Below are 7,437 nucleotides of genomic sequence, written 5' to 3' on the forward strand. Positions count from 1 at the left end.
TATTATAAATAAGGCTGCTATGAACATAGTTGAGCATATGTCCTTGTTATATGTTCGAGCATCTTCTGGGTATATGCCTAGGAGTGGTATAGCTGGATCCTCAGGTAATGCTATGTCCAATTTTCTGAGGAATCGCCAGACTGATTTCCAAAGTGGTTGCAAAATCTTGCAGTCCCACCAACAATGGAGGAGTGTTCCTCTTTCTCCACACCCTCACCAGAATCTACTATCACCTGAGATTTTAATCTTAGCCATTCTGGTGGGACATCTACCAGAACCAGGTCTCCATGCCTTGGAAGATACCTCTGGTTTAAACAGTGAACAGGCTTCAACTGACTATAGTGCAAATCAAATATCGAGAAGCAAAACTGACAGAACAGAGACTTCCACTGATCCACCTGCTGTTGGTCTACCTGGCATCACGGCACACATATACATTGGCACACGGTAACAACTAATTAGGTTTTCATGTGCGGCATAGTGAGTGTAGGGCCACCACACAGCAGCCACGGAGCAAGGCTCCAATGTTGTAGACAGGATCTGTACCCCCTATCTGAGTACTGAATGCCCACAGAACAGTGAGTACCACAGGGGCAGCCACAGCCAGAAGATCCACAAAGAAACTGCTGCTCCAGTACTGCCTCACAACACCTCCCTGGGACAGCGGGAGGATGCTGTCCAACGTTTCTTCTGTGTAGGCTGCAAAATCTAGCTCTCTTCATGAGGCGATTACCACGGGCTTCCATAGCTGCCTTGCCGAATGGAATCTCCACAGGAGACAGAAGGATGGCTGAGTTGGGACTTCTTGGAGTTAAATCAACCATTAAGGCAGAGGTGGATTCAGAGAAGCTTTCCATTGAGTCAGCTCCAGATTCATTGGGGGATGCTGAGCTTGTGGGACAGGAGTCCTGCAGCTTTAGCACACTCTGAATGAGCTCCGAGATGGCAGGGCTGAACGGCAACACATCGGTCTGCACTGCTTGCTCCATCACCACAGTGCCCTCTTCCTGGCTCACCAAGGGGAGAACCTTGAGGGCTTGTGGCCCTGGAGTGGACTGAACAAACTCCAGGTCACCGGAATCTGTGGCGGTGGCAGTCACCATCTCATCTAACAGATCTGTGCCCTCCGCCATGCTGTCTCCCACCAGAAGCTCACTGTCAGCACCTTCCTCTGTTATCTCTTCTTCCAGGGATAACCCATCTGCCATCTTGTCGAATGTGCTGCTTAGGGGCACATTCACTGAGGAATTCACTGAGGTCCCCATGGGCGGAGCAATGGAGAAGGGGTGTAGAAGAAGGGGTGTAGTTAGGGTGGATGTTATTGGGACTCAGTGGATTCCTGCACAGCGTAGACACTAGGTCTTTTTCCCTTGGGAATGGTGGGCACATTCCTCAGCTTTTCACTGAGGAATCTAAGGAAAAGTCAAGACACAGCTCATCCCTCAGGGAACTATTGTGTGCCACCTCCATGCTTTGAAGCAGAGACTCCAGTTTCTTGTTTTGGATGTTTATGTCCACAAAGTACTTCTGGATGCCTTTATCTTTATCAGCCAGACTGCTCCTCATAGTCTCAATGACCTGTTTGAGCTGTTTAATCTCTTTTCTGGCTTCTTTGAGTGCCAGCTGAGCCTCCACTCTGTGGCATTCTTCCTCAATCCAGTCTTCCCTCATTCGAGCCAGCTGAGACTTGAGCTCCATGATTTCATACTCTCTCTCATGGAGTCGACGCTCAGACTCCTTCAGCTTGGTCCTCAGGTGTCTCACTGTGACCTCCTTCTACTGCAGAGGAGTCAAATACTGTTCTGGATTTGGAGGTTTGACACCATGATTTTCTCCACAAGACATGTATCTTCCAGACCTCCTCATGACTGGACTACAGTCACTTCCTTTGTAGGAGTCAGAGTTGCTGCTACTTGGAGAAGAAGGGGCGTAGTTAGGGTGGATGTTATTGGGACTCAGTGGATTCCTGCACAGCGTAGACACTAGGTCTTTTTCCCTTGGGGATGGTGGGCTGCTGCCAGACTTGTGAGATGACGCTCCATTGCTCCTCCCATGGGGACCTCAGTTGCGTGAGAAAGAGGCTCGCTTATTTCCTGTCGTGGACATGCGGACCTCAGGAGCCAAGATGCTACCTGTGCTGCTCGAAGAGCTAAAATCTGCTTCACTGCCTGGCTTTATGATACCTCCCTTGGGTTCTTTTTTATAACGAGCTGACTGGATGCTTCCCTCACCAACCATTCCAATCCTGCATTTCTTCCTGGTAAAGTCTTCATCCCTTCCAGGGCAAAAGCCAATGGGGCTGTGCCCTGTGTCTGAGGGAGTCTTCACAGGGGATACTGACTGGCTGCTGGGACAACCTGTGTCATCTGAGCAGAAGCTGTTGCTGCTAATCGTCCTTGCTGATCGTCCAGAGCTGCTGGGGTTGAACTCTTTACTTTCTTCCTCTGAAAAAGGGGACTCAGAGGCCGGAGAAATCTTGTTCTGCTGCTGCTGCTGCTGCTGCGGCAGATGGGGCCACAGAATCAACCGGGGAATCCAGCTTCTGGAAATCTCCTTCTCCTGATGCTGCACTCGTTGCTCCTTCTTGCTTTCTCGGAGGGGCCCCGTCTCGCCGCTGCTTGCTGTCTCCCCTGCGCTGTCGAGGCCGCCGCCGTCCAGGAGGAGGCACCTCGTCCGAGGGTAGTGGTGGTGGGGTCTCCGGGTCCTCCCGAAACCCAGCCAAGCCTATGCTACGGGATTGATATAGCATCTCGGTTGCAGGTTCAAGGCTGCGGTTCTCTTTGGAGGGGTTTGTGTCAGAAGGGCCTAAGATGGCCAGAAAACACAGCTGACACCAGGAGGCAGGAGCTCAGCACGCAGACTCATTCCCAGTTCTCTAACTGCTGCCTCAATTAATTACTTATGTATTTACTTATTTAGAGACTGCATCTCTCACCAAACCTGGAGGTAATCATTTCAAATCAACTAAGAGTCTAGCAATGTCCAGGGACTCTTTTCTCTCTGTGATCTAGCACTGGGCACAAGCATGCTTGGATTTTATGTGAGAACTGAGCCTCTGAACTCACATCCTCATGCTTGGAAAACTATCCAAGCCATTCTGTAGAACCAAGTTATTGAAATCTTATTACTTTTATATGTATATGTGGTCTGAATGGTTGCTCTCTTTCTCACTTTCTCTAATAATTTGGCCTTTCCTTCTTCGTCTTTATGTCGCTCTCCTCTTCCTTCTTCTTACTCTATCTTAAGCAAACATATTTTTTAGTCTTGAGAGTGTTCACAAAACCTATACTTTGTTTTTTTTAAAATCAATGAACCATTTTTGATAATGTGGAAATACACTAAGATTTTTAACTTCTTACTAACTTGTTTTGATTTTTGATAATTATATTCATGTATATAAGGCACTCTGATTCCATTTCTCACCACTCTTAGTTATTTCTGCACATATTTGTCAGTACCCATTCTTCACACATTTATTTCCATAATTCATGACTTTTACGTTGGCTTTTTAATTTGCTGAGTTTAAGGAGGGTTGCCTTTTCTCTTTCTGACCATGGTCAACATGATTTATTGGTGCCTGATGGGCAACTCCTAGGTATACAATGACCCTTTTTACTACATAATCTCTCAGAATTCTAAAGTTCAGTAGTATGGGGTAAGACCATATGAGGTTTTCTATATAAGATTTACTCTGGACAGAGTTAACATCAAGCAACCGAGGGACCAATAAATACAGCTCCAGTGAGTATATGATTACATTGATAGTGTCATGCCCAGAAAATGTCCATTTGAAGCCATCATCTCGATCTATGTACTATCTTCTTTCTTCTCTCTCTACCTTAATGTTCACTAGCCTTAGAACAAGTGGTAGAAATATCTTATTCAATGCTGAGCCTCTACTGTCACTTATTCTTAGCATCTTACAATGGTTTTCTTATTCTTTAATTTATTAATTTCTCTCACTTGGATTTATATGTATATTTGTTTTAGCAGCTTATAAAGTTGAAGACTTTGGTCACTGATATTTAATGCCGAGGGCCTCTTTTCAGAAAACTCGAAAAGAATAATCTTACTCACTATGTTCATGCATTCCTTAATGAGGTCCATCCCACTGCCACTTGCTTCTGATTGCTTTCCAACACATTCCATCTCTGGTTTACCTCAGTAATAAGCCTATAAGCACGATCAGCATGCAATTGATTCATTAAACATGAAGCTGTATAATTGTTCTCAGCATATGGTGCAGTCACTAAAACCTTTAAATTTGTAAACTACTTCTTAAATTTACCCAGACTATTCTTTAAAACTTCTTACAACTTTTTGTAAATGTAGATAACATACAATTTTAAGTTTTGAGCATTCTGTATTACTTTCACCAAATTACACTACTTTAGAAATCTACTCTGCAATATAATTTATTCACATTCCATGACTCCAAATTGGCTAATTTACATGGAAATTGCTGTTTTCCCATAGGCTTTATGAAATTTATTCTAAAAGGATTTTGCTTAAGTTTAAAAAAATTATAAGTAAATATTTTGAAAGTATGTTATAATTTTTATGAATTATATGTGTGTGCTTGGAGTGCATATGCACATATTTATGGGAGAGATGTACATACTTAGTACACATGATTGTGTAAAAACCTGAGGACAACCTTCGATGTCTTCCTTAGGAAAGCTGTATATTTCCTTTGGAACAGGGACTTTTAATGCACTGGAACTTGCCAATAGGCTAGACTAGATAGCCAGTGAGCTCCAGAGATCCTCCTGTATCTATTTCCCCAATGGTGTGATTATAAGCACCTGTGTGAGATTATCATCCTACCTTTCATTTTTACACGTGTAATGTGACCAGTTGAAATCAGGTTTACATACTCAAAAAAACTTCACATTTTTTAGATCAATCTACTTTCCAGGCTGGATCATCATTTTTGATTGAGGAGAGTCCTATGAAGACTCTCTGTGTTAGATCCTTTTCTGGTTACTATGTTAAAAATACCCTAGCAAAAGCAACTTAAGGGCAATAATAAGTAGGTTGCTGTCTATATGCAGGTGAGGGCAGGCACAAAATAAGACTGTGATTGGGCAGTGAAAAAAGAAGGCGGACTGAGAGTTTTAGAGACAGAACAGTTAGGGACACACAGGGAGAAGGAAGATGGAGGAAGAAAAGGAAGAACCAGACCCGCGTGGCTTTAAATAGCCTCAGGTAGCTATGAACATCATAGAAAGGATGTAATAATATGAGACAATTTGTCCAATCTAGGTGGGTGATTTATATCAATATCAATTGGCTCTGAGTTTATTGTGTGGGCATTTTGTGGGTGGAGAATTTACTGATATAAATCTGACTGATAAATTACAAGCCCCTAGAGTTTTGATTTTACTGGGTTATGAGGATTTGTGACAGCTAACCACAGGGGACACATGGCTGGGAATTTGAGCAGGATCTGCAGTAAGAGAACCACCAGTTGGGCAGCTGATGCATGGGGACCTTGGTGACCTTAGGGGCAGAGAGATCACACTACTAGAGCATAGCTGGTGCTAGAGTGTGGTGCTTCTTAAATATTTCATGCAACAATATTAAGAGTTTAGTCTGGATCACATTGCAAGGTATAGTCCATCATGGTCAGGGAATCAAGCCAGGATGAGCTTGAAGCAGTTGGGCACAGGCATTTCTTGTCAGGGAGCAGAAAGCAATTAATGCATGTTTGTGCTCAATTTGCTTATTCCACGTATTTAGCCCAGAAACCCTCTTTGGGAAATTTTCTTGCTTATATGAACCCTCCCCCCAGTAATTATTGTAACTAAAATAAACCCTCACAGACATTCTCAGAGACTAGCATTTATCTAGCAATCCTTCCACATGTATTTCTTTAAGATTGTCTCATGATGATTCTAGGTTCTGTAAAATAGACAATTAATTCTAATAAACACCGTCTTTATTGTGAATGAATATATAGATATTTCTGTTTTGTTTATATAAAATGCCTCAGTATTTGCTTGTAAATAAGAACCATATTAATATAGTTACTAATTGTAATTGAAGTTGCACTCAAAACTTGAATAAGTATTAAGTTTATGAATAATAAAACTGGAGGTCTATGAGAAGGTAATTATTATGTCTTCTGACTCTCTTCAGCTATCCTGCTTTCTTATCTCACACCATGAATCCATCTCTGGCTTCTGAGGATAGTTCAAGTGCCTTGGGCAAACTACTAAGTATGGGTAAATCTAAAGTGTCATCATTGGTTATGGTACAAAGGGACATTGCCACATTCTATTTAAAATTATTTCTAAACATAGCTCATGGAAAAAGAAAAGCTTTTCAAAAAACTTTGACTTAATAACTTTCTTCCTCCTCCTCCTCCTCCTCCTCTTCCTCCTCCTCCTCCTCCTCTTCCTCCTCCTCCTCCTTCTTTTTCTTCTTCATTCCTCCTCTTCCCCTTCCCCTCCTCCTCCTTCTTCTCTATTTTTGCTGTTTCTGCTTCTTCTCTTCCTTCTTCTCCTCCTTTTTCTTCTCCTTCTCCTTTTTATTTTCTTTCCTTTCTCCCTTGGCTTTACCCACTTTCACCCAAAAGGAATAAAGAGCAGAATGGACTTACTTCCACCATATTTACCAGATGGGACAAGCCCTCCACATTTGAATTCTTTCCAGAGCTTTTGTAATAACCTTCTACTACAAAAACTATATTTATAATGTCATTTGATAGAGCTACTGCATCTCATTAGTTGTTCAAATTTAATAACTTGAAATTAGTTTCATGATGATGTGATGTGATTGTGTAGTTCCACACTCTGTGATAAGAAACTGTTGCCTACATTGGACTTGACAAGTTACTGGAAAAGTATCAATGGAGAGGTTACTAACAATCTTTTTTTCTGAATAAGACTTACCAGTACTGACGTATGTCTTATATGATGCTCTCATTCTAATATCACATTTGTTGATATTTTCTTTCATTCCCTCATTGTGTTTTCAATGTGAATATTGAATTCATATTTATTCAAAATTGTTTCCTTAATTTTTCTCAGAATGAAACAACCTGATGTCTATTTGCCTTATATAGAAACCAATGACAGTATAAAGACAGCCTTGCTTGGACCAATGAGTCCCTTTTTCTTTCTTAAAAAGTTAGGATGAGAAATAACTTAGAGGTGTGTGGGTGATACTAAAACAGCATTGCCACACAGTCCCAACCTGTCATTGACAGTAATGCAATTGAAGCTGTCTTGAGTCTGGCCTTTAATTTACTTTCCACTTTGTATATAGTATAAGCTCTAGTGTTTCTGGAAATCATTTACAGCTTGTCAAGGGAGTAATAGTTGTACTCCAAGAAAACAATCTCCTGTAACCCTATGGCATGTGACAGCTACATTGGCATAGATGTGGAAATCACTTTACTGTTCTGCCCTCCCCCAAGTTCATCATATTTTC

General features: G+C 41.9%; 1 pseudogene; it reads right to left on the minus strand.

Moving 5' to 3' along the window:
- Positions 1–466: 466 nt before the first annotated feature.
- LOC114626451 lies at positions 467–2,499 on the minus strand (annotated as a pseudogene).
- Positions 2,500–7,437: the final 4,938 nt, after the last annotated feature.

This window comes from Grammomys surdaster, unplaced genomic scaffold (genome assembly GCF_004785775.1).
Source record: "Grammomys surdaster isolate TR1022 unplaced genomic scaffold, NIH_TR_1.0 235, whole genome shotgun sequence".
In the NCBI taxonomy this organism is placed as follows: Eukaryota; Metazoa; Chordata; class Mammalia; order Rodentia; family Muridae; genus Grammomys; species Grammomys surdaster.